We start from the raw sequence: 24,902 nt of genomic DNA, 5'->3' as shown, positions 1-24,902 counted from the left end.
TGGCAGAAGGTGGGTAGTGGTGTTCCACAAGGATCAATGCTGGGACCACTGCTGTTCACAATTTACATTAAAGATTTAGGGGGAGAAATTGGGTATAGCCCCGTTTGGGGCATTAGAATTGGCGCTGCGCAAATTTTATCGCCAGGCGCAACTTATCGCCACCTCGAGCGATATTGGGTTGCTGCGCCCCTAAAGGTGATTGCGGCATTGATTCAGGCGCTGCACGGGAGTCTTAAGGCGCTAACCCGGCGGCGCTACTCAATATGTCAGCGGCCGGGCGCAGCACAGGTGCTGTCAATAATCGATTACCCCGAGACATGCTGGCGCCGGCCAGCTCTTAAAGGGGCGGGTCAATTAGGAGCAGCAGCCACACTCTGCGCCTTGTAGGCCTCAAAATCAGCGCTGTGCTTTCTGTGGCGTTCCAAACTTTGAACATATGGAGAGGGTGAGGCAGAGAGCGGAGCACTTTACCGATGGGGCATTGGATGCTTTGGTTGATGAAGTGGAGCGCCGGCGAGCTGTGCTGTACCCCGACAATGGCAGGAGGTCTCATCAGAGCGAGTACCGCAGGGCTTGGAGGGAAGTTTGTCAAAGAGTCACCTCAACCAGCGTGGTGGCCAGGACTCCTGTGCAATGCAGAAAGAAGTTCAACGACCTCACTCGGGTCATTAGGGTGAGTGCCTTTTTCGCCATCTTCTTCATCCCTCCATCTGCACCTGACATTATGGCCAGAGGGTGCGCGAAGCCCCAATGGCCATCTGTCAGCCAGCACCCATGGCCCTTTCTGGAAACACACACGCACATTCAGCTCAATGCATAATGGAAGGGCTATTCTACCATGGGGGGCATGTTATGTCAGCTCAATGCATAATGGAAGGGCTATTCTACCATGGGGGGCATGTGATGTCAGCTCAATGCATAATGGAAGGGCTAATCTACCATGGGGGCATGTGATGTCAGCTCAGGCCAGCATGTTTCATCACTTCCCGTCCTTTCTCCTGCAAGCCAAGCTGGCCAGGAACCGGAGGGAGCAGCTTCGCACCGGAGGAGGCCCTCCTTAGCTGCAGACACTGACGGACCTGGAGGAACGAGTCCACCAGATTGTTGGAGGCCAGATGACTGGTCCTGTCACCACTGGAGCTGCCGACCCCATTGTGCACAGCGATGGTAAGGTCATCACCTTTTTGAACTCTCTCCTTCCACTTCTTACCCCTACCAGCATGCTTTTTCACTCTGGACCCATGTCAGAGCATTGCAGCACCCTGCTGCCACCCTGTCCTTTCACTAAAGCCACTCTTCAACCTCCCTGCTTTCAGATGCTGCATCACCAGCTTGGGAGCCGGGCTCTCAAGCTGCCACTGCCACTGACTCCGGAGGCGACGAGCAGGAGGAAGCTGGACCATCCCCGCCACCCTCAGGCGAGCCAGCCCCTCTGCAGACTGGGGAGACTACTTCCCTGGAGGGGAGCAGGGGGGAATGCTCTGAGGAGAAAGCAGTTCCAGGAACCAGCAGGCTGCAGCAATGCAAGGGGGGTAGGGAAGCTCGGGGGCCGTCTCCCCGGAGGGCGAGTCAGGCCGCAAGTACTGCTGCACAGAGCGCAGAAGAGGTGCGTTCCCTCGCAGAAATGAGTGCCCAGGCTCAGCTCAGGCACACTGAGCTCATGGCTGCAGTGGCAAGGATGCCTGAATCCATCGAGACACTGGCAAGGAGTGTCCAAGACTTCGGGGCAGCACAGGCAAGGAGTGCGCAGGACTTCGGGGCAGCACAGGCAAGGAGTGCGCAGGACTTCGGGGCAGCACAGGCAAGGAGTGCGCAGGACTTCGGGGCAGCACAGGCAAGGAGTGCGCAGGACTTCGGGGCAGCACTGGCAAGGAGTGCGCAGGACTTCAGGGCAGCACAGGCAAGGAGTGCGTAGGACTTCAGGGCAGCACAGGCAAGGAGTGTCCAGGACTTTGGGGCAGCACAGGCAAGGAGTGTCCAGGACTTTGGGGCATCACTGGAAAGGACTGTCCACGGCTTCAGGGCAGCACTGGAAAGGACTGTCCAGGGCTTGACCGAAGCAGTGGAAAGGACTGTCCCGGCCTTCAGCGAAGCACTGGAAAGGACTGTCCAGGGCTTCACCGAAGCTCTGGCACCTGCCACGCAAGTGCTGAGTGCTGCCACGCAGTCACTCGCTGGTCTCATGCAGACGCATATTGAGGCCACGCGACCAATGACTGCTGCCACCCTCGCTGGATCAGGCGGGATTACCCGGGGCCCTTGCAGCACCACAGCAGGGCATCAATCTGTGGACCAACTGATTGGTGCGCATGCTGCGGTGCTGCCCCGTCAGAGTGCCAGTGTGTCGGTCGACCAGGGAGCTGCTGTCCGCTCTCAGGATGTCAGCATTCCTGATGCCACCGCTGGCACGTCTCCACTGCAGCTGCCACCACCTGCAGGACAGACTGCTTCCACCCATGCACAGTTGGAGCAGTCAGCATCCGGACCCTCCAAGGCCAGAGGTCGTCCAGGACGTCCCTCAGGGGCATCTGCGCTTTCGAACAGCCAGCAGGCCTCCCCCAGCCTTGATGCAGCCACTGGGGTCCCATTACGGAGGAGCTGCAGGGAGGGAAGGGGCCGATCTCACAAGAGAAGTAGATCACCATCAAGGGGGAAAGAGTAGAAGGTGCAGCTGAGACGTCTTATTTGTAGAAATCAAGGCCGTGGATGCTGGTCTCAATGTTAGTAATGTTTTGGATAGTCTCCCGGGTGTTGCGAGTCACTTATGTGTTAGTGTGTTAGTTTTGCTTTCTGTTGCCATTGCTTTGTCATGTTGGAAGGAAGCACATTTAGCAAAATAAACAACTTTTTTAATTTACATTGGCCATGTCTGATATTTACATTCACTGCCCTTCATAGGCTTTGGGTTATCCGGACGGTTCCATTCCTCCTCATCGAATGGCACCAAGCATTCCGTCAGAGGGGCCTAGAAGCGGCTTGTTATGAGCCTCTGACGGACGGCCCTTCCAGTTTGTACCTCCCTCCCGTCTTGGTCCTCCTCCTCCTCCTCCTCCTCCTCCTCCTCCGCTGGTGCTTCAATGGCTGGTGGCATTGGCTGGGTGCGCAGGATGGCGAGGTTATGCAGCATGCAACAGACTACGACGAAGTGGGAGACTCGCTCTGGTGAGTACTGCAAGGCGCCTCCGGAATGGTCCAGACAGTGGAACCGCTGCTTCAGCACACCGATTGTGTGCTCCACAATGTTCCTCGTCGCCTGATGGCTCGCATTGAAGCGCTCTTCAGCAGGAGTGCTGGGCGAACGGAGCGGCGTCATCAGCCATGAGCACAGAGGATAGCCCTTGTCACCGAGAAGCCAGCCTCCTGGGTGAGCCGGGGCCTCGAATAGGTCTGCAACTGAAGTCTGGCGCAGGATGAAGGCGTCGTGGCTGCTGCCAGGGAACCGCGCATTGACTGCGAGGATCAGCTGTCGGTGGTCACAGACCAGCGGAACATTCAAGGAATGGAACCCCTTGCGGTTGCGGAACTCCTCCGGATTCAAAACAGGCGTGCGCAAAGCCACGTGCATGCAGTCAATGGCGCCCTGCACCATGGGGAAGTCCGCTATTGCTGCGAAGCCCTCTGCGCGCTCCCGCTGCTTCTCCAGTGTCACAGGGAAGGAGATGTACTGCCGTCTCCTTTTAAATAGGGCATCTGTTACTTGATGGATGCAGCAATGCACCGCAAACTGCGATATGTTAACGATGTCCCCAGTTGCGGCCTGGAAGGAACCGCTCGCATAGAAATTCAGGGCAACAGTCATCTTGACAGCCACCGACAGAGAGGTCCTGCACCTTATCTGAGGCTGCAGATCTGGCTGAAGCAGGTGGCACAGCTCAGTCACCACCTCCTTTCTGAAGCACAGCCTTCTAAGACACTGCTCCTCTGACATGTTCAAGTAAGAGAACTGCTGTCGGAAAACCCTGGCAGCGTAAGGCCTGGTGTGGCGACGTCTGTTGACCCTCCTCCGTCTGGCCATTCCTGCCCCTCTCTCCCTGTGTCTCTGTGCCCTTTCCAGATGGTTCAGCAGCAGGACGTTCCCCTCCAATGCAGCCCCCATAATAATAGCGCACAAGAAATTGTAAACGTTGTAAATGCTCACCAGCAGCAAGGTGATGGTCAGAAGGCTGAAGTTCCTCTGGCCAGCGCTGGCTCACTGGTGCAATGGCTCTCAGAGTGCAGCTCAGCAACTCTGTGAAAGTCTCGAGGAAGTTGTGCTCCCAAAATGGCTGCCGCTTTTATACCAGTGCAGTCCCCTTTAAAGAGCGCCCCCCTAGCCCGAGAGCGGCTGGGGAACGTTCCAGGTAAGCAGTCCTTATTAGCGCCAGGCGGAACGGAGGGGCGCAACACTGAATTTCCGGTCCAGGGCGCCCAAAAGGCATTGCACACTGAAATGACGTCATGATCTGCCTGCGCCCGCGAGCGGGCGCTAAGGTTTAGCGCCGGCGCAAAATGCCCACTCAATATAGGAGAAGGCACTGGGTTCACTGCGTCTGGCTGAAAATTGGCTAACGCCCCACTTCTCAGCCTCTTTAGGCACTAATTGGAGGCGCTGCCAACCGAACTTCTCCCCCTTAGACTTTGGAATCAAAAACACAATTTCTAAATTTGCAGATGACACCAAATTGCGGCGGGGGGGGGGGATAGCCAATGCTGAGGAGGACTGCAACAAACTGAGGAGGACATAATAAACTTGTAGAATGGGCATATAATTGGCAAATGAAGTTCAACACAGATAAATGTGAGGTATTACATTTTGGTAGGAAGAATAGGGAGGTCACTTATCACTTGGAGGCTGAGAGTCTAGGTGAGGCAGAGGAACAAAGTATAAATACACAAATCACTAGAAGTTGCGACACAGGTTAGCAAGGCCAAAAAAAAAAGCAAACCAAGCACCAGGGTTTATTTCTAGAGGTATAGAATTGAAAAGTAGGGAAGTTATGCTAAACCTGTATCAAACCTTGGTTAGACCACACTTGGGGTACTGCGTACAGTTCTGGTAGCCATATTATAAAAAGGATATAGAGGCATTGGAGAGAGGTGCAGAGAATATTTACAAGGGTGATACCAGAAATGCGAGAGTATACATATCGGGAAAGAATGAACAGGCTGGGTCTCTTTTCTCTTGAAAAAAGAAGGCTGAGGGGTGACCTAATAGAGGTCTTTAAAATTATGAAAAATTTTGATAGCGTGGATATAGAGAGAATGTTTCCACTTGTGGGGAAGAGCATAACTAGAGGCCATCAATATAAGATAGTCACCAAGAAATCCAATAGGGAATTCACAGCAAAATTCTTTACCCAAAGAGTGGTGAGAATGTGGAACTCGCTACCACAGGGAGTGGTTGGAGCCAATAGTATAGATGCATTTAAGGGGAGGCTGGACAAGCATATGAGGGAAAAGGGAATAGAGGGTTTTGCTGATAGATTTAGTTGAGGAAAGACGGGAGGAGGCTTGTGTGGAGCATCAACGCCGGCATGGACTGGTTAGGCTGAATGACTTGTTTCTGTGCCGTATATCCTATGTAATCTGTCTGGAAAAACAACCATTCACCACTACTCTCTGCTTTCTGATCCTTAGCCAATTTCGTATCCACACTTGCACTGTCCCTTTAATCCCATGGGCTTTACATTTGTGAACAAGTCTATTATGTGGTACTTTGTCAAACGCCTTTTGAAAGTCCATATACACATCAATCCTCTCCGCAAAATGCAGTGGGGTGAAATTGGATTAGATCCAAAAACGGGCGCAGGGATCGTGAAGCGCAATCTGCCCACGCCTGTTCAAAGTGGTGCAGACAGCACACAGAATTCGTGCTGCCTGTTCATTATATTGATTAAAGCGCTGAGTTCCACGCTAAACGCGCTGCTGGTTGGCTCAGCGCTCAAGAGAGGGGCCGATATCGGGTGCCGTCTATGGGCTAATAAAATTTTGCCTAGGCTCTTTGTGTTTCTTAAAGGGGGTTGCTTTGTTGCAGAAGCACCTCATTGTCACTGTGAATGCAGCCATGTTGCGGTACATCTCGGGATTGATATGCGGCGCCCGCAAAGCCATGTGCAGTCGAAGGTGCCCTGCAACATGGGGAAGCCCGATATCCTGGCAAAGCCATGTGCGCACTCCTCCTGCTTCTCTCTGTTTAGAGAAAAGACAATGAAGTCCCTTCTCCTGGAGTACAGAGCCTCTGTGACCTCACAAATGCAGCGATGGGAGGCGAACTGGGAGATGTTTGCTATGTCGCTTGCTCCAGACTGGAACAATTCGCTGGCGAATTTAGGGCCATGGGCAGTGCCGTTGTCACCCTGCTCTGAGGCTGCAGGTCTGGTTCCAAGAGATGGCAGAGTTCTGTGACCACCTCCTTGGTGAAGCGAAGGCTCTGAATACACTGCTCCTGGCTTAAGTGCACGTAGGGGAAGTGCTCTTGGAAGACCTTAGGTGGGTAAGGCCTCCTGCTGAGAGTCCTCCTGCCCCTCTTCCTCCTCCCTCTGTGAGCAGCTTGTCCTCTTCTTTGCTGCCTTCGCTCCATCTCCTTGTCATGCTGCAGCGCCAGGAGGACTGCAAGCAGAGCCCTCATGACTGGGAACAAGTGGTCTGAGCAGAACCCTTAAATTCAGAAGCAAGGCCTTCTCCACTTGCAGCACCACTCCCTGTCACATCACCAACTTTAAATAATTGTAAAAAGCCCCAAAGAGTTGCATAAACTTACATAGAGCCAGTAGAAATCAAAACTCAAGTTACCTGCCAGTTGATAATCCCTTTAAGTACCGCAGGTAGGGGTTCCCTCATGCAGCTGAACACACGTTCAGCTGTGCATGCTTTGGAGAGGGCGTGCAGTTGTGTGGTTTTGTCCAAAATAGCAGGCCGTGACCGGAAGCGAGGCAGCCGCCATTTTTCTGCTGAAACCGACCTTAAATGCCGGCGCTAAGGGGGGAATTTTGCGGCCAGTGAGTTGAAGATTGTTGCATATAACAAATTGGTTATTTCTCCAGAAAAATGCAGTGTGTTAAGGCTGGTTGGATATAACAAATTATATGTGTAAAATCAATCCCAGTCACTTACAGTAGTCTGATCTCCAGGCGTGATTGACGGGGGAATTATGCCTGGGAATAGTGATGTCATTATCTGTAGCCCCACCACATAGTTTGGTGGTTATTTGAATAATCTAATGTCAGTTACCATTAGTAAAAAATAACAGCAACTAAATAGATTCACTTCTGTCAGTAGTGCGTTACTACCCAACCAACTGGAAATTCATCCTTGCTTGTCAGAGTTCTTTGATAGTTCACACAAAAGGCTTTTCTCGCCAGCATGTGCATTTCCTTACTCCAGGGATTTCAAACTAATTGATATTGTGGGCTTGATCCATAAGAACGTAAGAATTAGGAGCAGGAGTAGGCCATACTCCAGGCTGATACGTGGGAAGTAACATTTGCCCCACATGAGTGCCAGGCAATGACTATGTCCAACAATAGAGCACCTAACCACTGCCCCTTGACATTCAACGGCATTACCATCGCCGAATCCCTCAACATCAACATCCTGAGGGGGAGGTCACCATTGACTAGAAATTTAATTGGACCAGCCACATAAATACTGTGGCTGCAAGAGCAGGTCAGAGGCTGGGTATTCTGTAACGAGTGTCTCACCTCCTGACTCCCTAAAGCCTTTCCACCATATACAAGGCACAAGTCAGGAGTGTGATGGAATACTCTCCACTTGCCTGGATGAGTTCAGTTCCAACAACACTCAAGAAACTCGACACCATCCAGGACAAAGCAGTCCGCTTGATTGGCACTCCATCCACCACCTTAAACATTCACTCCCTCCACCACCGGCGTACCGTGGCTGCAATGTGAACCATCTACAAGATAGAGTCATCGGCCTAGAAATTCAGTATCGCCACGTTTGGGGTGCTACTTAGCGCCACCTTCGCCGAAATTGAGTTGGATTGCCCCAAGAGGTTGCTGCTGCGCTAAAGCAGGTGGTGCACGACTATCATAAGGCGCTAAGCCGGCGAGCCGAGGCGCTACCACCAAGGGCGGGTGCAGCGCAGGTGCGGCGAGTTGTTGATTGAAGGCAGACACGCTGGCGCCAATCAGCTCTTAAAGGGGGAGGATCGATTTGTTTTGCTTCCACGCCCTGCACACTGCAGCCCTGAATCCAGGCCTAAACAGAGCTGCTTCAAGATTGCAATGCCCACGACTATGGAGAAGGCCAGGGAGCGAGCGCAGCGCTTTAGTGAGGGTGCCCTGAAGGTTCTGGTTGGCGCAGTGGAGCGCCGGCGACCTACCCTATTCCCTGACAGTGGCAGGAGGCCGCTGCCCAGCGAGTACAGAAAAGCCTGGAGGGAGGTGGCAAACAGAGTGACCTCCAGCAGCTTGGTCCCCAGGACACCCACGCAGTGCAGAAAAAAAGTTCAATGACCTCACTCGGGTTGTCAGGGTGAGTACCCTTTCCAGTATCCTCTTCATCCCTGCATGTGCACCTCACTTTACGGCCAAAGGGTCCTGAAAGCCCCAATGCCCAGCCCTCATCCAACAACTATGGGACTCTCATGAAAATCACATGCACATTCACCACTTTACACACTGTCAGGGCTATTCCACCATGGGAGGCAGTGCAGGCAAGATGAGGGCTTGACACTGTCAGGGCTATTCCACCATAGGAGGCAGTGCAGGCAAGATCAGGGCTTGACACTGTACTCAGAGGCCGTCCTTTCTCTTGCAGGGCAAGCTGGTCCACAATCGCAGGCAGCAGCTATGGACCGGGGGAGGCCGTCCTGACCTTAAAGAGCTCAGCGACCTGGAGCAGCGAGTTGAGCGGATTATGGGAGGCCAGCTGATTGGCCCCATCGCCAATGGAGATGCCGACCCCGTTCTGGACAGCAATGGTAAGGTCATCACCTTTTTGACCTCTCTCTTTCCACTTGTGCCTCACACCAGCATCCTTTGCCACACTCGAACCAATGCAGTGCATAGCAGCACTCATGCCTCCCTCGCTGCTGCCCTGTCCTCACTCTAAAGCAACTCTTGTGCCTCCCTGCTTTCAGATGCTGAATCGCCAGGTGAGGAGGCAGGCCCTCAAGCTGGCACTGTGTCTGATTCGGAATTCGAGGAAGAGGAAGCCGGCCCATCAGTGCCACCCTCAGCCGAGGCAGCCCATGGCCATGATGGGGACACATCTTCCCTGGAGGGGGGAAGGGTCTAATGAGGGTGAAGCTCCAGGGCCCAGCAGGCTGCAACAACGCGGGAGGGGTGGGGAAGCTCTGCGGCCTTCTCCCCGGAGGTGCGGCTCCTTGGTGAAATGGGCGCACAGGCTCAGCGCAGGCACACTGAGCTCATGGTTGCAGTGGCAAGGATGCCTGACTCCATAGAGTCACTGGCAAGGAGTGTTCAGGAATTCGGGGCAGCACAGGCCAGGAGTCTGCAGGACTTCGGGGCAGCACAGGCTAGGAGTCAGCAGGACTTCGCTGCATCACATGCGGCTTCCAGCCAAGTGCTTAGTTGTGCCATGCATTCACTGGCTGGCCTGATGCAGACACAGATCAGGGCCACACGGGCACTAACTGCTGCCACCCTCGCTGGATCGACCAGGAATCGCTGGGGCCCTCGCCGTGCCGCAGCAGCCCAGCAGGCTGTGCTTCAGCAGATTGCTGCGCATGCTTCAGTGCTGGCCCGTGCGAGTGCCAGTGTATCAGCCGACCAGGGAGTGCCTGTGCTCTGTCAGGTTGGCAGCATTCCTGCTGCCAACACTGTCACTCCTCCACTGCAGCTGCTACCACCCGTAGCACAGACTGCTGCCGCCCAAGCAGAGTTGTAGCAGTCAGCAGCCGGGCCCTCCAGGCCCAGAGCTGGTCCAGGCCGTCCCCCAAGGGCATCTGCCGACTCACCATCTGACCCTCAGCAGCCTTCCCCCAACCTTGCTGCAGCCACTGCGGTCCCATTGAGGAGGAGCTGCAGGGCGGGAAGGGGCCAATCGCGCAAGCAAGGCGGATCACCCTCGCAGGAGAAAAAGTAGAAGGTGTGGCAAAATGGTTTTTTTTATATGAAGGCCGAGAATTTGTTTTTTTATATATGAAGGCCGAGGATTTTATGTTTTTTTTATATGAAGGCCGAGGATCATGGTCATTTTTGTTTAACTTTTTTTCATTTTCTCCAGGTTGTGAGAGCCAGTTATGTGTCTGACTTTTTTGGGGGGTTTCTCTGTATTTGTTTGTCATGCGGGAAGGGCACAGAGTTTGTCAAATAAAAAATGGTCTTTATTCAGATTGTCCATGTTTGCACTTTGAACTATTTGTTGCCTTGACCGGCTGAGGGTTTGCAGAGCAGCTCCATTCATGTTCTTTCAATGGCACAAGCCATTCCGAGAGGGGGCCTAGAACCGACTTGCAATAAGCCGCTGACGGACGGCCCTTGCACTTTGTGCCTCCCTCCCGTCTTGGTGCTCTTCCTCCTCCTCCTCCTCCTCCTCCTCTGGTGGTCCTCCAATGTCTGCTAGCAGTGGCTGAGTCCTGAGGATAGCCAGGTTGTGCAGCATGCAGCACACTACAACGAAATGGGGTACTCGGGCGAGTACTGTAGGGCTCCCCCGGAATGGTCCAGACAGCGGAACCATTGCTTCAGCATGCCGATTGTGTGCTCAATGATGTTCCTGGTCGCTTGATGGCTGTCATTGTATCGTTCTTCAGCAGGGGTGGTGGGCGCACGGAGCGGGGTCATCAGCCAGGTGCACAAAGGATAGCCCTTGTCCCCAATAAGCCAGCCTCCTGGGTGAGCCGGGGCTTCGAAAATGTCTGCCACAGAAGTCTGGCGCAGGATGAAGGCGTCGTGGCTGCTGCCTGGAAAGCGGGCATTGACAGCTAGTATGAGCTGCCTGTGGTCACGCTCCAACTGGATGTTCAGCGAATGGTAGCCCTTCCGGTTGCGGTAATCCTCGGCATTCTCTAGAGGCGCCCGCAAAGCCACATGCGTGCAGTCAATGGCGCCCTGGGCCATGGGGAAGCCCGCTATTCTTGCAAATCCCATTGCGCACTCTTGCTGCTTGTCCGGGGTCATGGGGAAGGAAATGTACTGACGTCTCCTTCTGAAGAGGGCATTTGTCACCTGGCGGATGCAGCAATGCATCGCGAACTGGGAGACATTGGCAATGTCCCCAGTAGCAGATTGGAAGGAGCCGGTGGCATAGATGTTGAGAGCCACTGTCACCTTCACTGCCACCGACAGCGACGTCCTGCTCCTCAGCTGTGGCTGCAGATCTCTCTGAAGCAGGTGGCAGATCTCAGTGACCACCTCCCTTCTGAATTGCAGCCTCCGAATACACTGCTCCTCAGACATGTTGAGGTATGAGAACTGCTGGCGGTATACCCTGGGTGGGTAAGGCCTCCTGTGCCGACGCCTGTTGGCCCTCCTCCGTCTGGCCATGATTGGCACTCTCTCTCTGCGTCTCTGAGCCCTTTCAGTGCAATGGAGAAACCCAACGTTTCCACCCATTGCAGCCCCCATTATATGTGGCGACTCAAGGCTATGGCACTGAAAGTTAAATCCAACTGCAAAGTTCTGGCCTGAAGCCAGAAGTACTTGTGCGAGCGCTGAGTCAAAGCAGAAAGCTCTCTCCCTTTGCCTCTCTCCAAATCTCTCTCTCTCACACAGGAGTGGAACAAAATGGCTGCCAAAAAGCATGCAGGAAGAGTCCCCTTTAAATAGCGCCCCACAGCGACTGGGAACCGTTCCACTCAACCAGTCGCTGGGAGCGCCAGGCGCACAGAAGGGGGGCGCCACTGAAGTTCCGGTTCGGGGTGCACCAAGGGCGTTGCACCATGAAATGACGTCAGGATCTGCATGCGCACCTGAGTGGGCGCTGCGGTTTTGCGCCGCTGCTAATTCTTGACTGAAGTTCGCGAGAGGCGCAGATCGCGCCGCGCCTGGGCGCTAGCCGCTTCGTGCCCCACTTCTCGCCCTCTTAAGGCGCTAGCGGCTGGCGCTAACAACTGAATTTCTAGGCCCTAGAGTTATACAGCACAGAAAGAGGCCCTTCAGCCCATCGTATCCCCGCTGGCCATCAAGCCCTGTATTCTAATCCCATTTTCCAGCACTTGGTCTTGGTCCCTAGCCTTGTATGCTATGGCATTTCAAGTGCTCATATAAATGCTTCTTGAATGTTGTGAGGGTTCCTGCCTCTGCCACCCTTTCAGGCAGAGAGTTCCAGATTCCAACCACCCTCTGGGTGAAAAAGTTTTTCCTCAAATCCCCTCTAAACCTCCTGCCCCTTATCTTGAAACTATGCCCCCTGGTTATTGACCCCTCTACTAAGGGGAAAAGTTCCTTTCTATATACCCTATCTATGCCCCTCATAATTTTGTACACCTCAATCAGGTCCCCCCTCAGCCTCCTCTGCTCTAAGGAAAACAACCCCAGCCTGTCCAGTCTCTCTTCATAGCTGAAGCGCTCCAGCCCAGGTAACATCCTGGTGAATCTCTTCTGCACCCACTCCAATGCAATCACATCCTTCCTATAGTGTGGTGACCAGAACTGCACACAGTATTCCAGCTGTGGCCTAACTAGCGTTTTGTACAGCACCATCATAACCTCCCTGCTCTTATATTCTATGCCTCGGCTAATGAAGGCAACTAGCCCATATGCCTTTTTAACCATCTTATCTACCTGTCCTGCTGCCTTCAGCGATCTATGTACATGCACACCAAGGTCCCTCTGATGCTCTGTCCTTCCTAGGGTCCTACCATTCATTGTGTATTCCCTTGCCTCGTTAGTCCTCCCAAAATGCATCACCTCACACTTTTCAGGGTTAAATTCCATTTGCCACTGTTCTGACCAACTCGTCTATATCGTCCTGTAGCCTGAGGCTTCCCTCCTTGCTATTTACCACTCCACCAATTTTTGTGTCATCTGCGAACTTACTGATCATACCTCCTACATTCATATCTAAATCATTAATGTACACTACAAACAGCAAAGGACCCAGCACCGATTCCTGCGGTACACCACTGGACACAAGCTACCAGTCACAAAAACAACCTTTGACCATCACCCTCTGCCTCCTGCCACTAATCCAATTTTGGATCCAATGTGCCAAATTGCCCTGGATCCCATGGGCTCTTACCCTCTTGACCAGTCTTCCATGCGGGACTTTGTCAAAAGCCTTACTGAAATCCATGTAGACTATATCAACTGCACTACTCTCATCCACACACCTAGTCACCCCTCGAAAAATTCAATCAAATTGGTTAGACATGATCTCCCCCTGACAAAGCCATGCTGACTATCCTTGATTAATCCTTGCCTCTCCAAGTGGAGACTAATTCTGTCCCTCAGAATTTTTTCCAATAATTTCCCTACCACTGATGTTAGGCTCACTGGCCTGTAATTCCCTGGTTTATCCCTACTACCCTTCTTGAATAATGGTACTACATTAGCTGTCCTCCAGTCCTCTGGCACCTCCCCTGTGGCCAGAGAGGTTCTGAAAATTTGTGTCAGTGCCCCTGAAATCTCCTCCCTTGCCTCACACAGCAGCCTGGGATACATCTCGTCTGGGCCTGGGGATTTATCCACTTTTAAGCCCACTAAAACCGCTAGTACCTCCTCCCTCTCAATACTAATTTGTTCAAGTATATCACAACCCCCCTGCCTGATTTCTATGCCTACATCATCCTTCTCCATAGTGAACACAGATGCAAAATATTCATTTAAAACCTCACCTACATCTTCCGGCTCTACACACAGTTTGGCACTTTGGTCCCTAATGGGCCCTACTCTTTCCCTGGTTATCCTCTTGCCCTTAATATACTTATAAAACACCTTGGGATTTTCCTTTATTTTGCCCGCCAGTGTTTTTTCATGCCCCCTCTTCGCTCTCCTATTTTCTTTTTTAAGTACCCCTCTGCACGTTCTATACTCCTCTAGGGCTTCCACTGTTTTTAGTCCTCTGCCAAAAGCCTCCTTTTTTTCCTAATCCATTCTTGTATATCCCTGCACTGCAGCAACTTGCCAAGGTTTCTTCGACAACACTTCCCAAACCCACGACCTTTACCACCTAGAAGGACAAGGGCAGCAGGGGATGGAAACACCATCACCTCCAAGTTCCCCTCCAAGTTATACACCATCCTGACTTGAAAATATATCGCCATTCCTTCATCGTCATTGGGTCAAATTCCTGCATCTCCCTCCCTAACAGCACTATGAGAGTACCTTCACCACGCGGACTGCAGCGGTTGAAGAAGGCGGCTCACCACCACCTTCTCAAGGGCAATTGGGGATGGGCAATAAATGCTGATCTTGTCTGCGAGCCCACATCCCAAGAATGAATTTGAAAAAATACACCCCTTCGAGCCTTCATGACTGACCTTCGACCTCAACTCCACTTTCCCATCCGATCTCTATATCCCTTGATTTCCCCTAGAGTCCAAAAATCTATCTATCTCAGCCTTGAATATACTCAACGATTCAGCATCCACAGCCCTTTGGGGTACAGAATTCCAAAGATCCATAACTCTCTGTTAAGAATTTCCTGCTCATCTCAGTCTTAAATGGCTGACTCCTTATATTAAGAATATGTCCCGTAGTTCTAGACTCCAGCCAGGGGAAATAATCTCAACATCTACCCTGGTCAGTCCCCTTCAGAATCTTGTATATTTCAATGAGATCACCTCTCATTCTTCTAAACTCCAGAGAGTATAGGCCCAATCTACTCAATCTCTCCTCATAGGACAACCCTCTCATCCCAGGAATTAATCTAGTGAATTTTTGTTGCACCCCCTCAGATAAGGAGACCAAAACTGTGCATGGTACTTCAGGTGTGGTTTCACCAAGGCCCTGTACAATTATAACAAGATTTCCTTACTCAATTAAGAGCCTGTTTTACTGTGTATGCACAGGATCCCAGGCTTCTTGGACCTTGCTGGTAAAAGCAAGGTGAGAGCACAGTGGCAATTGAGGGGGCTGAACAGATGATGGGCAAAACATCCGATAAGTACTGAGACCACACACCTGCTTCCTTGCCTAAGGGAAAGGCTTTTGCTCACACCACTTGTTTGCTGATGACTTCTACAACTTTGGAGGTCACTCTCAGTACATTGGAGGTCACTCTCACTACATTGGAAGATTGTGCATCTGATCTCCACTTTACATCTGTCATATCAGGTTAGCATGGGTGCCGCTTATGCTGTTTCATCTTGGACCTCATGAGGACCAAGATGAGCACCAGCAGAACCAACAGGAGCAGCAGCAGCCTTCTCCTGACCGACCTGCCGCTCCACAGGAAAGAGGGGTTGAGCACAGGAATACAGTTTGCAGGAGGCGATACCCCCAACAGTGGGTATATAGGTAGAGGATCAGCTTCCTGGACATGACTGAACAGCAGAGCCTCAGGAGGCTCAGGCTATTGTGTCCGGTTGTGGCAGACATCTGTAGCCTGCTGGAAGAAGACCTGCTGCCAAGTGGACCTGGGGGATACATTACCAGTGGCTGTCAAAGTGACCACCACCCTCAACCTCTTTGTCTCAGGCTCCTTCCAGGGATCTGCAGGAGCTATTTGCAGGATTTCACAAGTCAGCTGCCCACAAGTGACCTGATGCCATGTTTGCCAGGGCAGGCAGTTATGTACATTTCGCCATCAATGAAACCAGTCAGAATGAGCAGGCACTCGGGTTTGCGGCTCTGGCTGGCTTCCCACACGTGCAGGGCATCATCGACCGCACACGTGGCGATCAAGGCACCCCCAGATCACCCAGGAGTGTTAGGGCTTCCACTCCATCAATGTGCAGCTCATCTGCAACCACAAAAAGATCATCATGCAGCTGTGTTGTGTGCCAGATTCCCAGGGAGTGGTCATAATTCATTCATCCTGTGCCAGTCCACCCTCCCTCAGCTCTTCAGACCTCTGACCAGACTTACCGGCTGGCTGCTTGGAGACGGGGGGGTATCCACCGAAGACGTGGCTGATAACACTCTTGAGGCCAAGCAATGAGGCTGAAGACCATTACAATCAAAGCCAAATGATGATGAGATGTATAATCAAGCAAGCAATCGGGATGCTGAAGAGGTGCTTCAGGTGCCTGGACAGATCTGGAGGAGCCCTTCAATATGCACCAGCCAGAGTTTCCAGAATGATCGTGGTATACTGCGCTCTGCACAACAGAGCGCAGCAGTGAGGATTTGAGCTGGTGGAGGAGCAAGTCATAGATTGCAGAGTCTCTTCGGAGGAGGAGGAACTTGATGTGACCATGGCACCGGCAGCAGCACACATTGCTACCTGGGATGGCCTCTTAATGGCACAATTTACTTAGGTTGCATCAGTGCACCCATTTGGCACCCAGATGCTGAACCCACTTCCCCCCCACCCCGGCCAACCACAAAGCAATCCTACAATGACCAAACCAGTCCTTACACAGACACCCATTGCTTGCAGTTAAGTCATGTCTTCCAATTCATTACAAGTGACAAGACCACTTGCCAGGCTGCAGGCAAAAAATGGGCAAGATGGGAAAGTAGTGCAAAGAAATAATTTTATATACCTCCATATTTCAACATAATCTTCACAGTGCAACATTGCCTAGCACGCCCATGTGCATCTAGAATTCTTTCACTTTCCTCTTCCTACAACTTCTACATCATGCAACCCCTGTGGCTTCAGCAGAGCTAGAGGCAGACTGCTCACATGCTTTTAGCTGACATCCTCTGGGTTTTGGAGCCCATGAGGGCCCCACCAAGAACTGCTCCTCCTGCACCTGTGCAGGGGCAGACTGCCATCAGGAGACGAGGCAGCATGTGGGGCTCTGACTTGGGGGAGAGGTGGGGGGGGCAAAAGGTAAGAAGTGGAAGCACTTTGAGCAGAGTCCCCACTTCTATGTCCCCTTTCACCATCATCCCTCTCATGGCCCACCCGCACTTCCCTGCTAGCAATGAGCTGGAGAGCACTTTGCTGCACATCAGTGGGGCGCTGAACGGCCAAGTCTAGGTTTTTATCCATTCTTGTTAAGGTGGCATTCAGAATGTGCAAGCTGTTAGTGAGAGCAAGCATGCACTCGTTTGAATGCTGCGTTTGGTGCACCATGCAGATGACGATCCTTTACATGAATGAATACATCATAGCCATGGCTTGCGACATCATCCTTGTAAGCGAGCACATCGCGGCTGGAATCATGTAATGAATGGAAGTGATGGATGGGCAACATCTGTAGAGGGTGACTATGAGGGAGAGGCGTTACATTGCATTAAGATGAAGGTGAGTGTCAGAAGGATGGTCAGATGGGGATATGAGGAAGTGCATCGATAGAGGGCTGGGTGCACCTGCAAGGTACATTGGTGTGAGGAAGGCTTGTAAAGGCAGAGTGAGGGGTTTGGGGTGAGACACACATCAGGATGTAGTTGAATGTGGCATTGTATTCACCTTTCCTGCCCTCATGAGGTCATTAAATCTCTTCCTGCATTGAATTCAGGACCATGCCACCGCACTCCTGCTGCTCACCTCCACCTGCAATCAGCAGCCATGCCTTCTTGGTGTCTGAGGCTGGCCTCTTCCTCCCATCAGCAGAGAATAACACCTCCCTAAGGCCCTAACTCCTTGCAGTTCCAGTGAGGCATCACTGAATTGAGGGGCAGCTTTTGTAGCTTGAGACTGCATTTTATGTTCTCCCACTATACTTGCATTGGAGGCAGTTCAGAGACGATTCACTAGGTTAATTCCAGAGATGAGGGGGTTGACTTATGAGGAAAGGTTGAGCAGGCTGGGCCTATACTCATTGGAATTTAGAAGAATGAGAGGTGATCTTATTGAAACATATAAGATACTGAGGGGGCTCAACAAGGTAGATGCAGAGAGGATGTTTCCCCTCGTGGGGAAATCTAGAATGCGGGGGCACAGTTTTAGAATAAAGGGTCGCCCTTTTAGAACTGAGATGAGGAGGAATTTCTTCTCTGCGGGTCGTAACTCTGTGGAATTCTCTGACTGAGAGAGCTGTGGAGGCTGGGTCATTAAATACATTTAAAGAGGAGATAGACAAATTTTTGCAAGATAAGGGAGTGACGGGTTATGGGGAGCGAGCTGGAAAGTGGCTTTGAGCCCAAGATCAGCCATGATCTTACTGAATGGCGGAGCAGGCTTGAGGGACCAAGTGGCCTATTCCTGCTCTTATTTTTTATGTTCGTATAAGCAATGTCTCCAACCAAATTAATGTCTCTCCAACCTCCACCAACCTTCAACTGTCATCTTTGCATTGCTCTTTTTAAATACCTGAGCTGAATTGGATCCATGCATGATGTCATCACACCTGCTTGCGTTAATTCATCAGGAAACCCTGAAAGGATTGTTACTAGTCCTAGCCCCTGTAGGGCTACCCCGGATCAGGCGTATTCCCCAGATGTTCACCTTCAACTAAAGTTAGAGGTAGCCGAATCCTAAAGATGCTTAATTGGGTCTAAAGGTCCAGACTATCTCTCCCTAAAGGAAAGGAACAGCCTGAAGATGTTACCGTCCGCTAGATAGCACTTTTAATAAGTTTAGCTAGACTGTAACCTTCCAGATATTGTGAGGGTCTGGAAAACTCCCCCAGAATTCTGCAACTCCTCACCAAAGAGTGTACAGAGATTGAGTTTGCGAGTTTGATACAGAAGTACTATGAGACAATTCTAAAAAAATATAGATTTATTAAAGAACCGACATGTAACTTACAGCTGGTGATTCAATCGCAACATTAACAGTTCCAAATACAGAAAACTTACAATTCTATTATCAGAGATCCTTATTCGCAAATCTTAACTTTGTTACCTTTTTACATTTCTTAGTCTTATTTCAGGATATCCACCAAAATCAAATACCTTTTGACACCCGAGACTCAAAGAGTTGAAAACTTAGAGCCTGCCTCTGAAGCCTGCGAATCGCTTTGTCCCTTTCAGCAAATCTATCGTCCCATTTGAAAGTCCAATTTTTATACCCTTTCTCAGTGGTATATCCTTTGAAGTTTTCTACTGATGTAAGCTAATTATCTCTAGTCATTCTTCTGCTGACCCCTGCTATTCTTACAGTCAGTTCAGCTGTAGCAAGCAGACTTGTGTCTCTACCTTTAGATGTTCAAAACTTATCATAAAAGCAATGTGATGGCTGTATCTATTTGATGTCATTCTTACGAAGGTCTTCTGTTTGTATCTTTTGCATTTAGAACACCTCACTTAGGATGATCTATGCAATTCTTAATCACCTCAGCTGGTTGTACCACAGACTCGTGTCTCCATGTTTCATTTGATGTTATTTTTACAAAGGCACATGTTTCTTTAATGTTCTGTGTTTCTTTCCGAAGTGTTGGTTTATAACACTTAACTGGGTATGGCTATTGTGTTCTTTCCAAGCTGCAGACTTTTAGGAACCTCCAACCTTTTACTTCAATGAGGCTATTGTCTCAGTGTCAACAACTTATCTTATCTCAAAAGCCTGTATGCTGTTTACAGCTTTTGATTGTTAAGGCTTCCAGACTTCCAAACCCAGTATGTCATGTTTTAATAAGGCTTTTTCTTTCGTAGGATAGTGTATTTTTCTGAATATGGCTATTCCTTCACAACCCAGAAATGCAGTTGTTTGTTGATGAATGGGAATACATGAATTGTTGGATGTGCAATGGGTGGTTGGTTGGTTGGTTGCAAGATTGCTTTGTGTCAGTGGGATGGGCAGGGAGGGAATGAAAGTGGCTGTTGGATGTGGGGCTAGTGGTGGTAACTAACTGAACCTAAGGGAATCCCTGGCATCCCAGGCAGCAGTGTGAGCAGCTGGCGCTGTGTTGGGGTCACCATCTTTCTCTTCCTCCTTGGATTCGTCCGCAGACAATGTGTGCTCAGCGCCTTGTTCCTCCTGTGGCTCCAATCTTTGCTGCTGCGAAATGTGGTGCAGAGCACAGCATACCATGATCATTCTGGAGACACTGGCTGGTGAGAACTGAAGGGCACCTCCAGATCTGTCCAGGCACCTGAAGTGCACCTTTAGCATAGCGATCACTTGCTCAATGACACATCTGGTTGTCAAATGGCTTTCGTTTTACTGCTGTTGGGTTTCTCACGGGTGTCATCAGCCAAGTTTGACTGGGCTATCTTTTGTCTCCTAGCAGCCACCCCTTTAAGTCTGCTTGCAGGTCCAAAGAGGTCATGGAGCTTGGACTGTCGCAGGACAAAAACATCATGGAAGTTCCCCGGGAATCTGGCGCACACCTACATAAACCTTTTCTTGTGGTTGCACACCAGCTGCACATTGATGGAGTAGAACCCTTTGCGGTTTACAAATACTCCTGGTTGATATGGGGATGCATGGAATGTCACATGTGCAGTCGATGACTCACTGCACCTGTGGGAAGCCAGCCAGAGGCGCAAACCTGAGCATCCACTCATTCTGACTGGCGTCCTCACAGGCGAAGTTGACATAATTGCCGGCCCTGGCAAACAACCCATCAGTGACCTCCTTATGCATTTGTGTGCTGCCATCTGATCCTGGATATGTCTCCAGTAGCACCCTGGAAGGATCCAGAGGCAAAAACATTGAGTGCGGTGGTCACTTTCCCAGCCACTGGTAATATGTGGGCACCAGGTTCAGCAGGGAGCAGGTCGTCTTCTAGGAGGCTGCAGATGTCTGCCACAACCTGACGCAACTACCTCAGCCTCCGGAGGTACTGTTCTTCAGAGGTCAAGGAAACTGAGCCTCTGCCTGTACATCCTGTTATGCGGGTAGTGCCTCCTACAACCTCGACCCCTCTGCTGCTCCCCTTTCTGCTCACCACCTGCAGATCTCTGCACAACAGGCTGTTGCTGCTGATGGTCATCTTGCTCCTCATCCAAGGTCCAATCTAAGGCAGCCAAGGCGCCACCCATCTTGTTCTGATATCTGCAAAGTGCAGAAACTAACCTCTCGCCACAAGTACTCTGAACAAACCCTTTCCCAGTGGTAGGTAAGAAAGCAGCTGTGAGCACTGAGTATTTATTGCTGTATTTGCCTGAGATTTAATGAGCCCCATGAATGTCTGTTCTGTTCTCTCCTTGATTTCAATGGTGAGCCTCAAGAAGCCCCGGAAACCCGTGGATGCAGTGCTAAATTTGAATGTAGGTTGAAATATCATTAGAATTGAGCGATTAACATATTTAAATTGCTAACCCACCTCTCGGGGGTTATGCGCAACAAGCCGAACGCGCCAGAGTTAGAGTTAAGCCTGGAAGTCGGTGCGTTGAACCAGCTTCCGGATGCAAACATATTTTCAACCATTTTAATTGCCCCATGCACTGCTCCATTTCAGCAGCTTTTAGCATGCAGTTGTTCAAAAAAAGTTCTCCCTCCAAAAATGATGACACATTTCAATGACACAGTTTTTTCATCTCACCTTACCAGCAGCATCAGTTACGTCTCGAGCATTAGTAAACATTGATTGCTGCTTTTTAAACAATGGTGCTAATTCAGAGAATTTCTTTTCACGTAACTTTTCTGTGTACTTTTCATATTTCTCACCATGGTTTGCTTCATAGTATCTTCAAATCTTGTATTCTTTTGCCACAGCTCACTGTTGCTTACAAATTAAGCGCATGGTCTTTCCATTCATGTCCACAGAGAAATACAAAGTTAATTTCATAATTTGTGAATGTTATGGTAATTTACCCAACTGGTGCCACATGTGTTCTGGGTTACAAACTGCACAGAGAGCGAGTGCAAAAGTTACACCGAATGTTATTGATACAGCTTAAAAACAATTATTTTTGCTTTCGAATAGACTAGATTAACAAAGACATTGGGGGAAATTTTAACCCCTAAAAACGGGTGGTTTTGCATCGGTTAGGGATGTAAAAATGTAAAAATCTGAAACCCGGCCCCAACCCACCCACTTCCAATTTTAATGGAGATGGGATGGGCAACCAACCCATTCAAGGAGGTGGGTAGGTCATTTAAATATTATAATGAGGCTGCGTGCCTCAGAATTAACCAACATTTTAAATTTAACCATGGTCGGCTGGTTTCCCAGGCCTCGGGAAACCCCGCAGCTAAAGGGAGGCGAGGACAAGGAGGTCAGTGCCTTTCCACTTACCAGCTGGATCCAGTTTACTTGCTTCACCCACCCACCACGATCGGACACCCCCAAGCCTTCCAATCTCCACTGCCAACCACCCCCCCCTTCCCCCCAAAGACTCTTCCAATCTCCCTTCTGGCCGCCAATCTCCCCTTTGCTCCAGACCCCGATCTTCACCCGACCCCAGCCTCCGATCTCAAATCCCCCCACCCCCCCACTTTCCAGCCTTTCTGATCCCTCCCTCCCTCCTCTCCGCTCCCCAGCTGTGGCCTATTGCCAAAGGCCTACCCACCTGACAGCCAGCCAATCCCTCAATCTGGCTGGCTACAGCCAGAAAACAGAGACAAAAAATGGTAATCGGGTCCTGCCGTTAAATTTGGTAGGGCCTGAGCTGCAAACTTGCCCCGCCCACTTGCTCCCCACCTCTAAAATAAGATTGGGGTCATTGAAGCTGTTAGTAATTGTTTTTCTCAAGTGAATTGGTAGCATGAGTTTGGCTGAGGCAAAATGACTGTTATTTTAAAATTAAATCATTGAATTGTTAGATTTATCATCACCACCATAACAGGATATGATGCAAATAAAAGCATATCCTATGGATTTATGCATGGACACAGCTGCACCTCTAAGATTTATGGATATGTATCATTAAAATTCCAGCCACCAGGACAGTCTCCCCTTCCAATCCCGTCTTTCAGCTGTTCCCCCTTGTCAGGGGAGTCATGAAGCCATAACAATTGGGCAGTTGTAACATAATCACCGATAAATCACCCCTGCCTTACTCTGAAAGTATGAACTGTGTATGTGTTGCAATATGATGAATATTTTTATGTTCTTAGTTGCTGACAGACAAAATAAATACTGACAGAGATCCAGTTCAAGGTCCTGCACTAAATATATCACACCCCAGAGCAATTACATCACTGGAATGCATCCACCTCAAATTTATGTTTATATGGAGTAGCTGGCAGCCCCTTCCATTTCTTTATCTCTAAATTCAGCTGTACTGCCTAAAGAGTCAAGGACATTACTGGGATCTCAGATGATCTTAATCCCCTATGCTGTTTATTAGGAGTCCCCACCCACTCCCCTTGACCTTTGAATGGACTGTCTAATTGACAAGCAAAGGGAACCTTGGATGACAAGGGACATACAAAAATGCATTAGAAATAAAAGGGGGGCTTTTGGCAGTTACAAAAGACTAAAGACGGAAGAAGCCCTAGAGGAGTATAAAAAATGCAGGGGCATACTTAAAAAAGAAATTAGGAGGGCGAGGAGGGGCCATGAAATAACACTGGCGAGCAAAATAAAGGAAAATCCTAAGATGTTTTATAAGTATATTAAGGGCAAGAGGATAACCAGGGAAAGGGTAGGGCCCATTAGGGACCAAAGTGGCAATCTGTGTGTAGAGCCAGATGATGTAGGCGGGGTTTTAAATGAATTTTTTGCATCTGTGTTCACTATGGAGAAAGACGATGCAGACATAGAAATCGGGCAAGGGGGCTGTGACATACTTGAACATATTAGCATCGAGAGGGAGGAGGTGCTAGCGGTTTTAGCAGGCCAAAAAGTGGATAAATCCCCAGGCCCAGACGAGATGTATCCCAGGCTGCTGTGGGAGGCAAAGGAGGAGATTGCAGGGGCTCTGACACAAATTTTCAGAACCTCTCTGGCCACAGGGGATGTACCAGAGGACTGGAGAACAGCTAACGTAGTACCATTATTCAAGAAGGGTAGCAGGGATAAACCAGGGAATTACAGGCCAGTGAGCCTAACATCTGTGGTAGGGAAATTATTGGAAAAAATTCTGAGGGACAAAATTAGTCTCCACTTGGAGAGGCAAGGATTAATCAGGGATAGTCAGCATGGCTTTGTCAAGGGTAAATCATGTCTGACAAATCTGATTGAATTTTTCGAGGGGGTGACTAGGGGGGTGGATGAGGGAAATGCTGTGGATGTGGTTTACATGGACTTCAGTAAAGCTTTTGACAAAGTCCCGCATAGGAGACTGGTCAAGAAGGTAAGAGCCCATGGGATCCAGGGTGCCTTGGCGCGTTGGATCATAAACTGGCTGAGTGGCAGGAGGCAGAGGGTGATGGTCGAAGGTTGCTTTTGTGACTGGAAGCCTGTGTCCAGTGGGGTACCTCAGGGATCGGTGCTGGGTCCCTTGTTGTTTGTGATCTACATAAATGATTTGGATGAGAATGTAAAAGGTATGATCAGTAAGTTCGCAGATGACACGAAAATTGGTGGGGTGGTAAATTGTGAGGAGGAAAGCCTCAGGCTACAGGACGATATAAACGGGTTGGTCAGATGGGCGGAAAAGTGGCAAATGGAATTTAACCCTGAAAAGTGCGAGGTGATGCATTTTGGACGGACAAATAAGGCAAGGGAATACACAATGAGTGGTAGGACCCTAGGAAGTACAGAGGGTCAGAGGGACCTTGGTGTACATGTACATAGATCCCTGAAGGCAGCGGAACAGGTAGATAAGGTGGTTAAAAAGGCATATGGGATACTTGCCTTCATTAGCCGAGGCATAGAATATAAGAGCAGGGAGGTTATGATGGAGCTGTACAAAACGCTGGTGAGGCCACAGCTGGAGTACTGTGTGCAGTTCTGGTCGCCTCACTATAGGAAGGATGTGATTGCTTTGGAGAGGGTGCAGAGAAGATTCACCAGGATGTTACCTGGGATGGAGCGCCTCAGCTATGAAGAGAGGCTGGACAGGCTGGGGTTGTTTTCCTTGGAGCAAAGAAGGCTGAGGGGGGACCTGATTGAGGTGTACAAAATGATGAGGGGCATAGATAGGGTAGACAAAGAGGAACTT

The 24,902-nt window shown here is 50.2% G+C and overlaps 1 protein-coding gene across 5 annotated transcripts in view; it reads left to right on the top strand.

Moving 5' to 3' along the window:
* Nucleotides 1–24,902, top strand: part of pdp1 (pyruvate dehydrogenase phosphatase catalytic subunit 1) — a 75,554-nt gene that overhangs the window by 22,565 nt on the left and 28,087 nt on the right. For 2 of the 5 annotated variants that reach the window (XM_085992663.1, XM_085992665.1), the window contains exon 2: nt 8,761–8,923. The exons of the other annotated variants lie outside the window; for them this stretch is intronic. The gene's annotated coding sequence lies outside the window, so the exon portion shown is untranslated. The remainder of the gene's footprint in view (nt 1–8,760; nt 8,924–24,902) is intronic. 5 annotated transcript variants of the gene reach the window in all.

This window comes from Somniosus microcephalus, chromosome 7 (assembly GCF_052327205.1).
Source record: "Somniosus microcephalus isolate GS21.2 chromosome 7, FLI_Smic_1.0, whole genome shotgun sequence".
Lineage (NCBI taxonomy): Eukaryota > Metazoa > Chordata > Chondrichthyes > Squaliformes > Somniosidae > Somniosus > Somniosus microcephalus.
Note: the sequence above shows the minus strand (reverse complement) of the source record. Positions and strands in the feature narration are given on the sequence as shown.